The sequence below is a fragment of the Phoca vitulina genome, unplaced genomic scaffold, assembly GCF_004348235.1.
Source record: "Phoca vitulina isolate PV1807 unplaced genomic scaffold, GSC_HSeal_1.0 scaffold35, whole genome shotgun sequence".
In the NCBI taxonomy this organism is placed as follows: Eukaryota; Metazoa; Chordata; class Mammalia; order Carnivora; family Phocidae; genus Phoca; species Phoca vitulina.
The window spans coordinates 4,439,485-4,459,486 of NW_022589738.1; the positions used below are offsets into that span (position 1 = coordinate 4,439,485).

At 42.0% G+C, this 20,002-nt stretch overlaps 1 pseudogene; it reads right to left on the reverse strand.

The window, feature by feature from the left end:
* Positions 1-18,800: 18,800 nt before the first annotated feature.
* LOC116646177 lies at positions 18,801-19,278 on the reverse strand (annotated as a pseudogene).
* Between the last annotated feature and the right edge of the window lie 724 nt (positions 19,279-20,002).

The window sequence follows — 20,002 nt, forward strand, 5'->3', positions numbered from 1 at the left end:
TATATATACATCGCATCCTCTTTATGCGTTCATCCCATTATAGAAAGGTAAGGTGTTGTCAAATTTTGATTATCTTGAATAATGCTGCAATGAACATGTGAGTGCAGGTAATTCTTAGATACTGTTTTTGTGTATTTTTAAGAAAAAGTGTTTTTACTTCCATTTTGAATGCTTTTTTTGGGGGGGTAAGCTCTATGCCCAATATGGGGCTTGCACTCTTGACCCCGAGATCAAGAGTTACATGCTCTACTGCCTAAGCCAGCTGGGCATCCCTCCAATGTTCTTCCTTCAGTACTGAACATATTTGACCTACAGCAATATGTAAATGTAAGGTGTATAACATGGCAATTTGATAAATTTATATATTGAAATTGGACTCTAATTGTAGCAATAATTAACACCTCTGTCACATTACATACTTACTTTTTCATTTTAGTGGTCAGAACAGTTAAGTTCTAGTCTCTTAGCAAGATGTTTTCATTTTGCTTGGATTTTTACCCAGGAGTGGGATTGCTGGATCACGTGTTAGTTGTATTTTTAATTTTTTGAGGAACTACCATATGGTTTTCTGCAGTGGTTGCACCAATTTATGTTTCCAGCAATTGTGTGCAAGGCTTCCCTTTTCTGCAAATGTTTGCCAACATCTATTTGTCGTCGATGATCACCTTTCCAGCAGGTATGAAGTGATAGCTCATTGTGGTTTTGATTTGCATTTCCCTGATGAGTGATACTCATCTTTTCATGTATCTGTTGGCAACCTGTACATCTTTGGGGAAAATGTCTATTTAGGTCCTCTACCCATTTTTTTTATTACGTATTTTAATTATTTTTTAAGTAGGCTCCACACCCAGGGGAGTGTGAACTCAAGACCCTGAGGTCAAGACCTGAGCTGATAACAAGAGTCAGACCCTTAACTGACTGAGCCACCCAGGTGCCCCTCCGTTTTTGAAATTGAATTTTTTTGGGGTGTTGAGTTCTATGAGTTCTTGATATATTTTGGATATGAAATCCTAATCTGATCAACGGTTTGCAATATTTTCTCTCAGTAGGTCGCCTTGTCTTGTTACTCAAATATAATTAACATAAAGTGTTGTTAGTTTTAGGTGTACAATATAAGAATTCAGGAATTCCATACATTTGCTCATCAGGATAAATGTACTCTTAATCCCCTTTATTTATCTCACTCATCCCTCTATCTGCCTCCCCTCTGGCAACCACCAGTTTGTTTTCTGTATTTAAGAATCTCTTGGGGCACCTGGGTGGCTCAGTCGGTTAAGCGTCTGCCTTTGACTCGGGTCATGATCTCAGGGTCCTGGGATCAAGCCCCACATCAGGCTTCCTGCTTAGTGGGGAGCCTGCTTCTCCCTCTCCCTTTGCTGCTCTCCCTGCTTGTCCTCTCTCGTTCTCTCTCGCTCTCTCTTAAATAGATAAATAAATCTTTAAAAAAAATAATCTCTTAATGGGTTTGTCTTTCTCTTTGTTTCTTCAATTTCACAATGAGTGAAATCACATGGTATTTGTCTTTCTCTGACTTATTTCAGTCAGCCTAATAATCTCTAGCTCAGTAGCCAAGATATGAAAGCCACCCAAGTGTCTATCAGTAGATGAATGGATAAAGATGTATTGTGTATGTGTACATAAATGTATACACATACACATATTATGTACAATGAAATATTAGCCATAAAAAAATTAAATCTTGCCATTTACCGCAACGTGGATAGACCTAGAGGGTATAATGCTAAGTGTAGGCTGCCTTTTCATTTTTTTGTTTCTTTTGCTGAGCTGAAATTGTTTTTATTTGATACAATCTCACTTGGTGGGAGTGGTGCTTGTTGCTTTTGGTGTCTTACCTGAAAAAAATCATTGCCAAAACCAATGTTAAGAAGCTTTTTCCCTTTGTTTTCTTCTAGGGGTTGTACAGTATTTAGTCTTAGTTTTAAGTTCTTAATCCATTTTGAGTTAATTTTTGTGACTGGGGCAAGATAGGGGTCCAACTTAAATTTTCGACATGTGGTTATCTGGTTTTCCTCATACCATTTGTTGAAGAAACTGTTAAGTGTTCTTGGGTCCCTTGTGAAGTATTAGTTGACTGATAAATAGTACCCAGAAATAAACCCCCTCGTTTACCATGTATCTGGTTTTTTTGTTGTTTTGTTTTGTTTTGTTTTTTACTGCTGGCACCATACTGTTAAAATGGCCATAACTTTATAATACAGTTAGAAATCAGGACATGTGAAGTTTACAGTTTGGTTCTTGGGCATGATTGCTTTGACTACTTGGGGTCTTTTGTGGCTCTCAACAAATTTTAGTGAAGTTAACTATTTTTTGAAAAATGCCATTGGCATTTTAATAGGGATTATCCTGCAGTTATAGGTGGTTCGGGGTAGTGTGGACATTGTGACCATATTTTTCCGACCCATGAACTTCTGGTATCTTTCTTGGCATTTGCTTATCTAAAATTTCTTTGATCAAAGTCTTACAGTTCTCATGGCACAAATTTTTAACTTCCTTTAGTTAGGTGTATTCCTAAGTATTGTTTTTGATGCTTTTGTAAATGGGTTAGTTTTATTTTCTGATGTTTCACTGTTAGTTTATGGAAACATAACTGATTTTTTTAACTTTTATATATAAATAATATATATCATGTAATATTATATAGATGTGTTGTGCAGCTCTGCTGAAATCATTGGTTCGTTCCAACCATTTTTTTGTTGCATCTTGAAGGTTTTCTGGTCTCTCCTCTGCAAATAATGACCATTTTACTTACTTTGCTATTTGCATGATTTTTATTTCTTTTATAATTGAAGTATAGTTAACATAGAATTAGTTTCAGCTGTATGTCATAGTGATTGAACATTTCTATGCATTATGAACTACTCATCGTGGTAAGGACAGTTATCATCTGTTACCATGCAGTTAGAACAACATTATTGACTGTATTCTCTAGGCTGTATTTTTTCATCCCTGTGACTGACTTTATAACTGGAAGTTTGTACCTCTTAATCTCCTTCACCTATTTGACCTATCCCCCCACTCACCCTCCACCCCTCGGAAAACCACTAGTTCGTTCTCTGTGTTGGGGTCTGTGTGTGTGTGTGTGTGTGTGTGTGTGTGTGTGTTTTAGATCTGACAAGTAAAATCATACAGTATTTGTCTTTCTCTGACTTCATTTAGTATAATACCCTCCAAGTCCACCTATGTTTTGCAAATGACAAGATTTCATTTTTTTTTAATGGATGAGTAATCCCACATTCTGTATATATACTACATCTTTATTCATCTATTGATAAACACTTGGGTTGCTTCCATATCTTGGCTATTGTAAATAATGTGGCAGTTAACATAGGGGTTCATAAATCTTCTCACATTGTTAGGTTTATTTTAGGTAAATACCCGGAAGTGGAATTGCTGGGTCATGTGGTATTTCTATTTTTAACTTTTGGGACCCTCCATTACTGTCTTCGGCAGCGGCTGTACCAGTTTACATTCCCACCAACAGGGCATGAGCACTCCCTTTTGTCCACATCCTTGCTAGCCCTTGTTATTTCTTGCCTCTTTGATAGTAGCCATCTTGATGGGTATATGGTGATAGCTAATTGTGATTTTTTTCAAAAGATTTATTTATTTGAGAGAGAGTACACTTGCATGCGTCTGAGGGGCAGAGGGAGAGAGAGAATCCCAAGCAGGCTCCCCGCTGAGCAAGGAGCCCGATGCGGGGCTTTATCCTGGGACCCCGCCATCAAGACCCCAGCCGAAGGCAGATGCTTAACCGACTGAGCCACCCAGGTGCCCCAGTGTACATTTTTCTGATAAGTAATATTGAGCATTTTTTCATGTGCCTATGCTGGCCATCTGTATGTCTTCTTTGGGAAAAAAAAAAAGTCTGTTCAGTTCCTCAACCCTTTATTATTTTATTTTCTTCAGTGAAATATAATTAACCTACAGTGTGATATTAGTTTTGGGGGTACAACCTAATCCAACCCCTGCTAGGTGTGGTGGGGCGGTAGTCACTGGGGGGACGAGGAGGAGACACTTGTAGTGACGGAGACCGGGTATGGTGGTGCAGAAGCTGCTTTAGAGAGTGGGAGGGTTGGGTGGGGTAGGGCCGCAGGAGAATGCTGGGGTGGGGCACGCAGTGTGAGCAAGGTGGAACGAAGGTGTCACCTGGTGCTTGTGTCTGGCCAGCTAGGCTGAAATCGGGCAAGAGAAACGCCATCTGTCAGCACTTCTGTTCCTAGGTAAAGCTGCTGCACATCTCTGTTCCTCCAGCAAACATCCTAAAATGGGTCCCTGAGTCTCCTTCACATATAACCCACGTTCTCTTCAGACTGCTCCTTCCGTGCCGGGTCTTGGATTAGGTCCTAGAGTGTACTGGTTCTTTAAGTGGGCACATGCCATTTCCTACAGCTCTGCAGGTCTCCTGGAGTTCAGCGCTACTGATTCTCAAAGCCAGACTGACAGGGCCACATCTGCCTGGTACAAGACCCCCAGGGCCCAGGGATCCTGGTGTGTAGGGCTGACCCGTTGGTCCTTGCACTTGGGATGTCCGCCTCCCCTCCCCCTCCCGCTGGTGGGTTGCTGTGCCGAGGTTTGGTTCCGCACTGCACCTCTGCCCCTTCTGCCCTTACCACTGGGGCCTTCTCTTGATGTCCTCAGCTGTAGGAGAGCTGTCGGGTCAGTCTTCAGTCATCTGCAGAGTGAGCTGAATTACGTGGAGTTGTTGGCTCTGTGGGAGGAGGTGAGCTCAGGATCCTCTGCCATCTCCCCCTGCCTCCCTTTTATTTCCCTGTCTTGACTAGTTACTCAAGCTGAAACTCCCAGTACCGTATGCAGTAAGACCGGTGAGGGCAGGCATCCGTGTTGTGCTCCTGATCTTAGAGGACAAGCTTTTAGTCCCTTACCCTTGCAGTATGAGGAGCTATGGGTTTTGTCTTTCATGTCCTTGATGTTCCTCCTATAATCAGTCCGTGGAGGGTTTTTATCATGAAAGGACAGTGTATTTTGTGAAATGGTTTTTATGTTGGTATTAAAATGATTGGATTTTTACCTTTCATTCTATTGTGCTGAATCACATTTATTTATTTGTGTATGTCGAACTAGCGTTGCATCCCAGCAATAAACCCCCTTGGTTGTGCTGTATACTCCTTTTTTTTTTTTTTTTTTTTAAGATTTTATTTATTTATTTGACAGACACACAGCAAGAGAGGGAACACAAGCAGGGGGAGTGGGAGAGGGAGAAGCAGGCTTCCTGCCGAGCAGGGAGCCTGATGCGGGGCTCGATCCCAGGACCCCGAGATCATGACCCGAGCCGAAGGCAGATGCTTAACGACTGAGCCACCCAGGGGCCCCTGTATGCTCCTTTTTATGTGTGTGTTTGTGGGTATCTTGTTGAGACTTTTTGCATCTGTGTTGACCGGGGATGTTGGTCTATATTGGTAGCATCCTTACCTGGCTTTGATATCAGAGTAATGCTGGCCTGGTAAAATGAATTAGGAAGTTTTCCCGCTTGAATTTTTTGGTAGAGTTTGAGGTTTAGCATGAGTTCTTTAGATATCAGGTAGAATTTACCAGTGAAGCCATCTGGTCCTGAGGTTTTCTGCGCTGGGAGTTCTCTCACTACTGATTGAGCCTTCTTCCTAGTAATTGGTCTGTTCAAACTTTGTTTCTTGCTGATTTAGTCTTTGTAGATAGTATGTTACTATGAATTTATCCATTTCTTCTAGTTTGTCCTCTTTGTAAGTGGGTAATTTTTCATATTAGGATCCTTTATATTTCTGCAGTATCAGTTGTAATGTCTCTTCTTTTACTTGTAATTTTATTTGAATATTTTTTTAGTCTAGCTAAAGGTTTGTCAGTTTTCTTTTTGAAAAACCAGGTTTTTTTTCTATCTTTCTGATCTCTTTTTCTTCTTTTTTTTTAATCTCTTCTATTTCCACTCTGATCTTTGTTATTTCCTTCCTTCTGCTAACTTTGGTCTTTGTTCTTTATCAGTTCTTTGAGGTATAAAGGTAGGTTGTTCAAGATCCTCCTATTTTCTTAATATATGCATTTAGCACTATAAACTTCCCTCTGAAAACTGTTTTTGCAGCATCCCATAAGTTTTCTTGTATTTTCTGTTTGGATTTGTTTTGTTTAAATGTATAAAAAGTTTTAAAAAGTACTCTTTGCCCCACAGCTTGCTGGGGAGTGTGGTTAAATTGCACATACTGGTAGATTTTTTTTCTAGCTTTCCTTTCATGATTTCTAGTTTCATACCATTGTGGTTGGAAAAGATAGCCTGTATGACTTCACTCTACTGAAATTTGGTACACTTGTTTTTGTCTTCCTATGGTTTATCGTGGAGAAGGTTATGTATGTACTTGGGAAGAATGTGTTCTGTTGGATATAATGTACTATAAATGTCACGTTGATTTGGTCTAATGGATCATTCAGGTCCAGTATTTACTTTGTTTTCTGTCTAGATGATCTATCCATTGTTGAAAATAGGCTATTGAAGTCCCCTACTATTACTGTATGTTTATTTCTCCCTTCAGATCTGGTAGTATTTGCGTGATAGATTTCTGTGTTATGATGTTGGATGTCTATATACTTATCTCTTTTTTTGGGGGGGGATGATTGACCCTCTCTTTGTCTCTCATTAGCATTTTTGGCTGATAAGAGTATAGTCATTTCTGCTCTGATTTTTAGTCTCTACTTGAATGGACTATCCTTTTCTATGCCTTCACTTTGGGCCTTCTTGTGTCCTTAAAGCTGAAGTGAGTTTCTAGTAGGCAGCATATAGTTGGGTCTTTGTTTTTTTTAATAATATATCTAGACACTCTGTCTTTTGATTGGTGAATTCCATCATTAGTGAGCTGTAAAAACTTTAATAATGCTCTCAATGTTTTCTGGTTGTTTTGTATTTCCATTGTTTTTTGTTGTTGTTCTGTCTACATTTGTTTTTTGTTTTAAAGATTTTATTTATTTATTCTTCAGAGAAAGAGTGCAAGAGAGCACAAGCAGGGAGTAACTGCAGGCAGAGGGAGAAGCAGGCTCCCAGTAAGCAGGGAGCCCAAGGCGGGACTCGATCCCAGAATCCTGGGATCATGATCTGGGCCGAAAGCAGACGCTTAACTAACTGAGCCACCCAGGCATCCCTGTTCTGTCTACATTTGTAAATAAGTCATGTTTTTCCCCCTTGGTGGTAAGGTCTGTTTGCCCTTTATTTATCTTGTATGCATCTACTTTAAGTCTTGCTTTGTGGTTACCTTGAGGCTTACAGAACACATAAATAAAACAGTTCATCTTAAGCTGACAGCAACTTTATCTACAAAAGCTTCACTCTTGGGACGCCTGGGTGGCTCAGTCATTAAGTGTCTGCCTTCGGCTCAGGTCATGGTCCCAGGGTCCTGGGATTGAGCACCGCATTGGGTTCGCTGCTCCGCAGGAAGCCTGCTTCTTTCTCCCCCACTCCCCCTGCGTGTGTTCCCTCTCTCACTGTGTCTCTCTCTCTCTCTGTCAAATAAATAAAATCTTAAAAAAAAAAAAAGCTTCACTCTTTCACTCCCCTTCTTTATATTTTTGATGTCCTTATTCACCTCTTCTATATTGTTTATTCATTAACAAAAATTTCTTTAAAGATTTCATACATTTATTTGTCAAAGAGAGAGAGAGCATGCATGAGTGGTGGGGAAGGGCAGAGGGAGAGAGAAAAGCAGACTCCCCACTGAGCAGGGAGCCTGACGTGGGACCCCATCCCAGGACCCTGGGATCATGACCCAAGCCGAAGGCAGATGCTTAATCGACTGAGCCACCCAGGCGCCCCATTGGGAGAAGTCTTTTGCATTGCGATAATGGGGTAATCTACTAGTTTCATGAACTTGGATGTCCAGTTCTCGCCCTAGGTCTGGAAAGTTCTCAGCTACTATTTCTTTAAGCTTTCTACCCTCTTTTCTCCCTCTCTACTCCTAGAACTCTGACTAGTCTCACACATTCTTTTGGTGGAATCCCGCAGATTACATAGGCTTTCCCCCGCTTTTAAAAATTGTTTTCTCAGGGCGCCTGTGTGGCTCAGTCGGTTAAGCGTCTGCCTTCGGCTCGGGTTATGATCCCGGGGTCTTGGGATCAAGTCCCACATCGGGCTCCCTGCTCAGCGGGGAGTCTGCTTCTCCCTCTGCCTGCTGCTCCCCCTGCTTGTGTTCCCTCCCTCTCTCTCTCTGTCTAGCTCAAATAATCTTTAAAAAAATAAAATTGTTTTCTCTTATTTCAAAATTCCTATTTTCTCAGTTATTCTGGCTTGATTTTGCTATACTCTACTGCAGATGCTTTACATTGTATCTTTTACTTATTTCATGGAGTTTTTCAGCTCCAGAATTTTTGTTTGGTTTTTCCTTATGATTTCTGTCTGGTAAATACTTCATTGTGAACATGTTTATTTTTGTGATTTCATTGTCTTTCTGAGTTTTGTAGCATGAGTTTCTTCAAAAACAGCTATTGTGTGTTCATGATCATCTAGATCATTAAAATCCCTTGCCTTGGCTATTGAATTACGTTGTGGCGATGACTTATTTCCTTAATTTGTTCATGCTCCTTGTAGTTTTATATCCCTGCTTTCACATTTGCAGTAGCAGACACGTTACATCCTTGCTAGTTGCCTTTGGGTGGGTTATTCTGTTGGATGGTCCTGTTACCTGGCATTTTCTCTGCTTGCATATGAATATACCTGACCTATTCTTGCTCCTTCTTATAGCAGAATTGTTAAGTTTTCCTGTCTTGTGTTCTTAGAACTCCCTAGGCTGACGATTGGTAATCTCCCTGGTTTCCCAGAAGGTGGCACTGTAGTTCAGGTTTGTGGTTTCTCCCTTACGCATTGACCTGGACCTGTTCTCGGAGCACACTCCCTATCTACCACAGCTCTCTTGCACTACTGCACTCCGGACTGCACACAAAGCCAGTTGCAGAGTGGGGGAAGGTGTGTGTTTGGCTCTCAGGACATTGGGGGTATCCTGACCTGGTAGGGAGACCCCCCAGGTGTGATAATCCCAGAGGCTCAGGCGTGCACTTCTGATGAATGTAGTCCGTAGAAACAGTGTCTCTTTCATGCTTTCAGATATTCTTACCTGCCTTTTTTTTTTTTTTTTAAGATTTTTTTTGAGAGAGAGGGGGGGGAGAGTGAGAGAGCGGGGGGTGGGGTGCGGCAGGCAGAGGGAGAAGCAGACTCCCCGCAGAGCAGGGAGCCCCACATGGGGCTCAATCCCAGGATCCTGGGACCATGACCTGAACGGAAGGCAGACACTTAACTGGCTGAGCCACCCAGGCTCCCGTCTTACCCGCTTCTTTGCTATATTTACCTTGCTCTCAGGCGGGGAGGTTCTGCTTGCGGACCCTCAGTACTGCTGGAGAGCCCCCGATTTTCCATCTGCCTCCCATGCCACTGGAACACCTGGGCACCGCATCACCACTCCCCTCCCCCATGAGAGGTGGGGAGAGGAAGGTTTGCCTGATAGTTCAGCCCTGTGGAGTGTTGCCTGGGAGCAGTGGGAGGGCTAGGGGGAGGGAGGGCACTGGTGAAGCTCTTACTGGTTCCCCTGATCCAAACTGGTCTTGTTTGGTTTTTTCCTCTCCAGTGGCATGCTGGAATCTCCACAAGTTCTCGCTTGTCTGTAGGAATCTGCCTGGGTCAGCATTCTGGGCGGTTTTCCGGAACTGCAATGAGAGGAATTGTGGCAACTTGGCTGTTCCCCTTGTTCGAACAGCCAGTACTGAGGTGTGCCTTCCTAGTCCTGGATGTGCAGGTGGGGGAGAGTTGTCCTCGGCCCTTGGGGTGTGGTGCTGGATCGCGCAACTCGCACAACGGCACAGTGTGTTCACGGATGCACATCGACTTCTTGGAAAAGGGCAACATCTTAGCTAGTTGTCAGGCTTTGAAATCTCTTATAAAAATTAGTCTTACTGGGGAGAACGTAGAAATGCATTTGTCGGGGCGCCTGGGTGGCTCAGTCGTTAAGCGGCTGCCTTCGGCTCAGGTCATGATCCCGGGGTCCTGGGATCAAGCCCCGCATCAGACTCCCTGCTCGGCGGGAAGCCTGCTTCTCCCTCTCCCACTCCCCCTGCTTGTGTTCCCTCTCTGTGTCAAAATAAATAAATAAAATCTTTTAAAAATAAGTAAATAAAATTTAGAAATGCATTTGTCAGGCACCTGGCTGGCTCAGTTGGTAGAGCATGCGACTCTTGATCCAGAGGTGGTGAGTTCGAGCCCCACTTTGGGTGTAGAGATTGCTTAAAAATAAAATCTGAAAAAAAAAAAAAAAAGGCATTTGTCTTCAGTTTGGAGATAGACAGCTCTTGGTTAGGTTGCTATTTAGAAGACGATAATTCAAGTATAGGCTCTAAAGTCAGATAAGGCTGAAGATGACCTATGGCACTAGCAAATTCTGCGACCCTGGGCCTTGTACTTAACTGGCTAGAGGCGAACTGTGAGGTACTTAGCAGAAGGCCCTGAAACAGTAGATTCCCAGTACATTGAGCTACTGTTGTAATTAGGGCATTCATAAAGGAAGTTCTGGTCTTTGAAATTAAGTAACAAGGAAACCTCCTAGTCCACAAGAATATACGTTAAGGTATTTCAGAGAAAAAGGTAGCTGCATTTCTCTGTGATTTATTTCCTTTGGAGTGAAATGACTGTGTATACCTCAGTAACGGACCCGCCTGAACCTAGGATAGCCGGGAAGGCGACACTTGGACTCAGTGTGAAAGCTTTCGGTTGTAAGCAACAGAAACTGGCTGTGCCAAAAGGAAAAAATATATTTATTGAGAGAACCTTAAGTTCTATCTTGGACCCCAAGGACTGGAAGGTATTTCAGCCTTAGGGTTATGTTGTTGCCAAACCTGGATCACCCTCAGCAGTCGGTGGCTCTTTCATACCTCTGTAGTCAAAGAACACTGTGTATCATCGCTTCAAATTCCGGGGGTATAAATGAGGACTACCGGCAATGCCCAGGTTTTATGTCACAGTGTCTACCGCCAGCCATTAAATGAATCCCTCTTCTGCCCCTGCTGTCGTGACCGTAGAACCGAGCATCCTGAGGAAGCATCGCTCAGCCTCAGTAGAGGCTGGAAGTGAACGTGGGTTGTGTCGAGCCGCTACCATGTAGGGGTTGTCAGCACACCGTAACCTAAGCCGTCCTGGCTAATAATACCTTTGCGAGTCACAGCCTTTGTAGCTCCTCTCCTTAGCCTTTGATGATAGAAGCGCATGAGCAAGTTTGGAAAAGAGAACTTAGGCCAAAAAAAAAAAAAAGTCCTTTATATCAAAGCTTACTTTCTTACTGATCTTGATGCTGTGAACAGCAAACTCAGAAGTAGAATTAGCTGAAAACTGGTAAAAGGAAAAACGATCTCTTTTTGAAAATAAGTTTTCTTGTTGGTTATAGAATATTATTTCTAGAGCGTTTTCTTGCCTATTACAAAACAGTACAGGAAGGGGTGCCTGGGTGGCTTGGTCGTTAGGCGTCTGCCTTCGGCTCAGGTCATGATCCCGGGGTCCTGGGATCGAGCCCCGCATCGGGCTCCCTGCTCTGCGGGAAGCCTGCTTCTCCCTCTCCCACTCCCCCTGCTCGTGTTCCCTCTCGCTGTGTCTCTCTCTGTCAAATAAATAAATATTAAAAAAAAAAAAAACAGTAAAGGCAAACTTCAGATACTGTGTGTTTGTTTCCAAGACCTCCACAATAAAGCAAATAATGGAAAAATGCTAGTTCAATTTTTTTGGCTTCTCAGTGCATATGAAAGTTATATTTATACTATATGGTCATCTGTTAAGTGTGTAATAGCATTAGGTCTAAAAAAACCATGTGCATACTTAATTATTGCTAAACAATGCTGAACATTATCTGAATTTTGTAATCATTCAACATAGACTACCATAAAAAAAGTGATAGTGGAAGTTAAAAATATTGCTACACTTACCAAACGTAACAGACACAAAGAGAAAAATGCTGTTGGAAAAATCTCACTGATAAGCTCGATTGATGGAGGGTTGCCATAAAATTGCAAGTTGTAAAAGAAACAAAAACAAAATGCAATTTCTGCTAAACAAAATAAAGTGAAGCACAATAAAACAAGGTGTACCCGGGGTGCCTGGCTGGCTCAGTTGGTGGAGCGTGCAACTCTTAATCTTGGAGTTGAGAGTTTGAGCCCCATGCTGGGCGTAGAGGTTACTGTAAAATAAATAAATAAATAAATAAATAAAATAAAATAAATAAGGTGTGCCTGTATCTGGAAGCTCACACAAAAAGAAAAAAAATGAAGTTTGATTTCATACATTTAAGATTTGAATAACTTAATGCAGCTGTTGCTTTAAATGGACTATAAATAACAAATTACCTGTATTTCATTGGTTTCAGTTTACTTAAAAGGACTAAATGGCTGGAAATGACCAGGTTTAGAAGCCCTTCCAGGTCATGTATTTGACGAAATTCAAAGCAATACTCCACTCTAGCTCTAGTCTAGCAACTTGCTTCTCTGGATCTCCTTTCTCTTGAATTGAGATAAAATAGAAGGCTCCTCAAAAAAGGGCAGGGAGAATGGGATTATAAGCAAGAATCATTAGAATATGAAAACCAAGCTCATAAATCTGTGGTCCTATACCATGACCATAGATAAGAATAAGAAAATATCTTTTTACCACACATTTACCAAGGAGTCTTCATTTCCTTTAGTAACTTATTCTTGATTTTGCTATTGTGTGTTAAAAAGAAAAATCTTTTTTTTTTTTATAAGGATGTTATTTCTTGATTTAGAGAGATTGTGTGCTTGAGTGGGGGGGGGGGCGGTCACGAGGCAGACGGAGGGGGAGAGAGAGAATCCCAAGCTGACTGTGCACTGAGCGTGGAGCCCGACAAACTACCTTACTTGGGGGGGGGATGGGGGGGAGAGGTGGAGCAGAGATTCATCTCCCGTAACCAAGCAACAGTGGAGCCAGATTCACGGACACATAGACATGAGTGAGGTGGGCCTTCCCACCCGCACACACGCATGTGCACGTGCACCCTTATGTTGCTGCTCTCTTCCTGCTTGTCTCATTCTCTGCTATGAGAATGAATTCTCCACAAAAGGAACTACCGGACAGAGAAGTCCTAGCCACCCATCTGTACAGTGTTTTGACTAGCAGGGGAGGAAACTTCCTCTTCAGTTGCCATCCAAAAAGTATGGAGAGGAACTTTACCCCAGCTGGGGCCATTTGCCTCTCCGTCAGACTCCCAAGTGTGGACAAGGGGAAGGAGAGACTACAGTTGGCAGGTTTAGAAACACCTGGATTTACTGAGGGAGGAGCACCTCCCCAAAATGATCCTTGTTCTAGCAATATAGATTTGATCTGGAATACATTTATTATCTATGGTGTAGTTGTGAGCCAAGAGATCTAAACTCACAGAACAGAGTACAGTGCAAAAAAACCCCAAAAACAAAACAAAACAAAAAAAACCCCACCTTTCCGAAGATTTAAGTGGGCTCCATGCCCTGTGTGGAGCTTGAACTCCTGACCTGGAAATCAGGAGTCACATGTTCTACCGACAGAGCCAGCCAGCTGTCCCCCAAAGGTGGTTTTTTTTTTTTTAAATGATCTTTATAAGTTTTGGTATGCTAAGGAGTCATCACTATAATTTATATGCATTTATTAATCCAAATACATAAAGCAAAAATTGACAGAAATAAAAAGCTCATAGCCAAATCCACATGCATAGTGGGAGATATTAACTTATTCTAGTTTAATATATCAAGAAGATAAAAATCATTAAGGATACAGACAATGAGGGGGGCGCCTGGGTGGCTCAGTCATTAAGCGTCTGCCTTCGGCCCGGGTCATGGTCCCAGGATCCTGGGATGGAGCCCCACATCGGGCTCCCTGCTCCTCAGTGAGCCTGCTTTTCCCTTTCCCCCTGCCTGCTTGTATTCCCTCTCTCACTGTGTCTTTCTCTGTCAAATAAATAAAATCTTAAAAAAAAAAAAAGGATACAGACCATTTGAACCATGCAATCACATTTGATCTAATAGAAATAGTACACTCAGTAGGGGTAAAGTACATTTTTTCAAATACAAAATTTATAAAAACAGGTCCAAAAAACTGGTCTGTAAAACAAATACCAACATAACCCAAAAATCAGAATCATGGAGGTCCTGGTTTTTGAGCAAGTGTAGTTGAGCAGGAGTTCACATCCCCTGTTGCTAAGTAGGCTCATCATAAAGTGACCCTTCAAAAGAGAACTAAAAACTCACGACAAAATAGGAGGGGGGAAAACCTACCAAAAAGCTCCAGAGAGTGAACCAAATCAGGTATATTTTGGATGAGATTAAAACTTGGAGGAAGGAAATAGCATATGGGTTTTCACTTCAAACTGGTTTTTAAAAACAACAATGCACAAAAGCTTTGGGGAATGCTCCTCACTTCTTCACAGATCCCTTGATAGGGGAAATTGATTAACTTAGAGTCAAGATTTGGTGACTATTTGGCAAATGTCTTTGTGTTATGAAAGTTTATGCCTAACTTTGCCCCATCCAAATAATACATATGGTGGCCACCCCCCACCCCAATTTTTTCTCCATGCTTTCTAAAATCAATCTGACCTATGATCCTACACCTTAGCCTGTCTGAACTCCTTGGACTCATTCTGTGATGATTATTACACTGAAATTGAGGAGTCTTCGCTCACTGGCTTACTTTTGAGAATTGATAGCAAAAAGATGCTTATTGACATAGATGATATAGAGAGATGACCTGGAATCTCACGATACAAAGGTTAGAATTCACTTACTAGTCCTTCCTCCTCTTCTTTCATTAAATCTTCCCTTCCCCTAAGTAACAAATGTAATGCCTTTGCTATTGTTAGGTAAGCAGTGGGTCACTACCTCAATGATGGATTTGTAATTAAAGTTCTTTTTGCCCATAACACTTTTTTTTAACCATGTGTAAGGTTTCTGTAATGAAGTAGAAATCTGGTAAATTGAGACCATTTGAATTGGGTTTGTGTGGCTCATGTGTATTTGTAGCAATTTTAAATGCAAAAGACCCCAAGGACAGACCGATGCACTTGGTAACAGTTCACTAAGAAAGTGCATTGGAAAGTGATCAGGACAACCAAGAGCTGAAATAGGTGTGCTTGAAAAAACTAAAATTGCTGAAAGAATAGAATATAGCCTGTTGTTTTCTTTTTAATCTCTTATAAAAAGTGAAGCTGCTTTTCTGTCTTGAATGCAAGAGGTACTCTTGGCTAAAGGCCCTTGTAATGAGTCAAGTAAAGGAAATGTTTTTGATTATATGAGGAATTTTTTTTTAAGAAAGAAAATAGGGCATACTTATTTATAACTTGTCAGTAACTATGAGTTTTATGGCGCTGACTTCTTGTTAGCTGCCAACCAAGTATGTTTTTTCTGTCTCCTGGTGATCTCTGTCACCATTCCTGGAACCCTATTAACAAAAATTAAATGGTATGTCAGTAAGTTTGTTTTTATTTCAACACACAAATGTTTTTAATAAGTTTTTAAAGTGGGGAATAGTTAAATCCGTTTGCTCTCGTCAGAAGACATTTTAACTTAAAAGCTGTTAACAAGATTGAAATCTATAGGAAAATATTCACAGAAAACAAAGTTGAACTGGAGTCTGAGATGTTGAGTGCTTCTTTCACAAATGGGATTCAGCTAATTTTACTTTGCTCTTTATACTCACATTTTTCTACCATGAAGGTAAATTTCAAAATTAGAAGAAAAAGATGGTAAAATGGAAAATATCTTTGATAAAGGCCATATTTAAACCAGTCCATATCTCAGAGCAATCATTTCATTTATAAAAACAGATACTTAGGGGCACCTGAGTGCGCTCAGTCGGTTAAGCGTCTGCCTTCTGCTCAGGTCATGATCTCAGGGTCCTGGGATCGAGCCCCACATCGGGCTCCTGTTCAGTGGGAAGCCTGCTTCTCCCTCTCCTGCTCCCCCTGCTTGTGCTCTCTGTCTCTCTGTCTCTCTCTCTGACAAATAAATAAAATCTTTAAAAAAAAAAAAAGATATTTATTGACACCCTTTGTTTATATCCACCATAGGTCCTAATAAAGTAGCCTGAGAAAGCATTTAAGTGTAAGGCACAGGAATAAAGCACTTCTAGAGAAAGAATTAACATGTAAATACTGGTAAAGAATTGAACTATTCATATTTACAAGGACTTGGATATAGTTAATTTTTAAATTTTATTGGGGCGCCTGGCTCGCTCAGTCGAAAGAGCATGCAACTCTTGATCTCGGGGTTGTGATTTCAAGACCCACATTGGGTGTAGAGATTACTTAAAAAAATTTTTTTTAAGTTTATTTATTTTTAACTTTTTTAAAAGTAAGCTCTACACCCAGCATGGGGCTGGACCTTTACCACCCCAAGTTCAAGAGTCACATGCTCCACCGACTGCACCAGCCAGGCGTCCCCTGATAGAAATAGTACATGTATTTTAGTGATTAAAGAAACTCGGGTTCAGTGGGGTAAATGACTTGACTAATGTCACATAACCAGTTAAGTGGCTGGGCTAGATTGTTGCAGTATTGGCACCAAAAGAACATTATCTCCTTTGATCCACATTGACTCTAGGCCTTGTGAGTTGCTGGGCCCTATGGGACATGAGCAGAGAAACAATCAGAGGCTTGAAAGGTGGTTGTACAATGCGGCTTATCCTCTGCTGCTCTTTGGAACCATGAGTCTACCGTGGGAAGAAGCTTGGGCTAGCCTAGTGGTAGAGAAGCCAACATGGACAGCAGGGCTGGGATTGCCCCGCTGATGCCTGTTTCCCAAGCTACTCTGACGACAGCCGGACACGCACGGCCATCTCAGGCCCTCCCGTTGAACAGAACTTCGGGCTGATTGCAGACAGCCAGTGAGCCAGCCCCACCACAGCTATCCAGCAGCTCCACGGAATTGTGAGAAAAAATAGAAGCTCATCTTTTCAAAAACGATGAAGATTTGAGGATTGTTGGTTACACAACAAAAGCTGATAGAATGACTTGGGGTGCCGGGCTCAATCGGTAGAGCGTGCGACTCTTGATCTCAGGGTTGTGAGTTCAAGCCCCACATTGGGTGTGGATCTATACTTAAAAAAAAAAAAAAAAGATACAGGGACCAAACATGAATTTGATACTTCTCCCTGTGAAATGGTGATCTTTCCTATTATATGACTGCCTATCAGTATTCCTGCCAGTTTTCACACACATGAAAGGAATATATATGATTCAAGTAATTACGTGCAATGGGGCCATAGGTAATTACACATAAGTAATTAATATTCGACTAAATCCATGTGGCAAAAAAAGTGGGAAAATCCCTGGTGTGTTCCCTCTGAAAAGGAAGACTGCTTTTTGGTCAGAGTCCACAGGAAGCTTGACCATGGGTTGGGGGCCAGAAGAGAAAGGGGGAGCAGTTTGTTTTGGAGCTAGCCTTTAGGTATGAGTAGAATGTTGACAGAGGAAGGTGGAGTAAAGAGATGAGATCATGAGGTGTGTTCAGCACAGGGAAGGTGGTAGACAATGGCTGAGTTTCAGTCAGTCCACCTGAGGCTAAATCCTGTATTACCTGCATTACCCTTGACGACACCGTAGGTCCAGGTAGTGGGAACAGGAATTGCGAAGGCCCTATGGGCAGCAGAGGATGGGCTTGGAGAGGCAGCCACGGCTTTGCCGATCATGATTGAATAGCTTTGATCAACAAACGTAACAAAATAAGAATGGGATTTTATGTTAAAAAAAAAAATTCTAAGCAAAAGTACAGTAAGATGGCTCAAAAGGCAGAGGAAGGAAGAAAAAATAAGGGGTAATTGTAGCCATCTAGAGAAGAAGCAAGGCAGTGGCCACATTGATGGAAAAGATGCATCCGATTCAAAGCCTGCTACAGAATCTGAATTGTCAGGACTTAAAGACCAGGTAGATGAGGAGGGTGAAATCCAGGGAAGAAACATAGATGACTACTGCTTTGAAAGTATATGGAAGAACTAATTTTTTTAAAGTAATCTCTGTGCCCAAGGTGGGGCTCAAACTCACGACCCTGAGATCAAGAGTTGCATGCTCTACGGACTGGGCGAGCCAGGTGCCCAGGAGAATTAATCTTTAATACCAGCTGTATGCCAAGCACTTTATACTCCATGTCTCCTTTAATTTTGTACTAATCCTAAATGGCATAAATATATCCTTCCCACGGTACAGAAGAGGAAACTGAAGCTGCAGATGGTTCAAAAATGTGCCCAGTTTCAAGGGGTGGTAAAGTCCGAATGTGAACTGAAGCTCATGTAACCTCTGGCTGACTGGGGGGATAATGATGTCCTAAACACGGGGCAGAGTGGAGGGAGGGATGGATGAAGTGGAGGCTGAAACCTGCGTCTCGGGCACTGGCAAGCATTTGTGGATGGGTATTCAACCATCAGGAGGAATGGGGACTCGCAAGGGTCTTGGAAGAGATCAGGAAGCAAATTGGGATCAGCTACATTTGACTTCCCTCGGTTTACTTGCTTCACACAATCATACATGAGTAAATCCCGTTTTTTTCCCCCTAGGCAAAGAACTTTATTAACCTTGTTTCAAACTTTATTCCCAGGCTTCTTCAGCTTAATTAGCTGCAACAAATGAATTGTGTATAAGCAAAAACTGAAAAGAGCTGCAGTGTCCAAAGGGTTTGGGCTTAAAAGTATTAGAGATCTAGATTTTATCAGATCCATGAACAAAATTTTAAAAAGCAGTCATAATATAAAATAGCAGCTCCCAGTAACTTCTTCAAGTTTTATCTTCTTCAGAAGTTGACTCAATTCAGTTTGCTTCATTCTTGGAAGCTTCATTAAATTCTCCACAAGATCTGGAACTTCATCATCATCCTCTCCGGTGGCAAGTGGTGCTTTTCCATCCACAGATTGTTTGGGCAGAGCTTCAGCCAGTCTTCTTAAACTAGTCAGACTGTCTGCACCAAGTTGGTTTTACTGGGTAGCATTTCTGTCAGCTGCTTTGTCTCAGCATGGCCTGGAATGGTGAAAGTGTTCCCTGTCAGAGATGCCTGAACTTTGGGGTTGTTGAAGTGGATCACTGTTCCTTGGTTTGTGAACATACTCACTTCAATACCAGAGATATTGTTTACCCCTAACTTATTTAAGGAGAACTGAAGTTTTTTATCATCTGCTGTAGCCATTCTATGAACCACCACCTTCTTTCGGCGAGCAGTTCCTTTCCCACCAATGCGCACTTGTGCTTGCACTTTGGCGAGTTTCTCCTGGTTCGTGATAGTTTCTTTCATCTTGTTGGAGCGGAAATGGGACCGTGAGGGGGAATAGGGTTGGCGCTCAGGGGGTCTCGGGCGGACCAGCTGAGATTAGGTGCACACACGCGGGGACACAAGATGGCAGCTAGAGTGAGTAAATCCTTTTTTTAATAGGCTTTGCTTTTGCTTTTATTCTTTTGAAGATTTTATTTATTAGAGCGAGGGAGCACACGAGTAGCGGGAGGGGCAGGGGGAGAGGCCGACTCCCCACCAAGCAGGGAGCTCCACGTGGGGCTTGATCCCAGGACCCTGAGATCATGATCTGAGCGAAAGGCAGACGCCCAACCGACTGAGCCACCCAGGCGCCCCAAATCCTTTATTTTTTTTTTTTTTAAGTTTATTTATTTTAGAGGGAGAGAGAGCTAGGAAACGAGCATGAGCAGGAGGGGCAGAGGGAGATGCAGAGAGAAGCCCAAGCTGACTCCGAGCTGAGCTTCATTTCAGACCCCCAAGATCACAACCCCAGGTGAAATGAAGAGTCAGATGCCCAACCGACTGAGCCACCCAAGTAGCCCATACACGAGTAAATTCTATTGAAACAAATTAAAGTTTAATTCTAAATAAAACGTTCCATGTCAGTTTGGATTCTCATCTATGTATGGAAGATCATCCCATAAATTTCATCTAAGCCAAGCAAGTCCAACCTTGATCACCTTGAACAGAATGAGTTAGTTATCTCTCAACCAAAAATAAACATCTG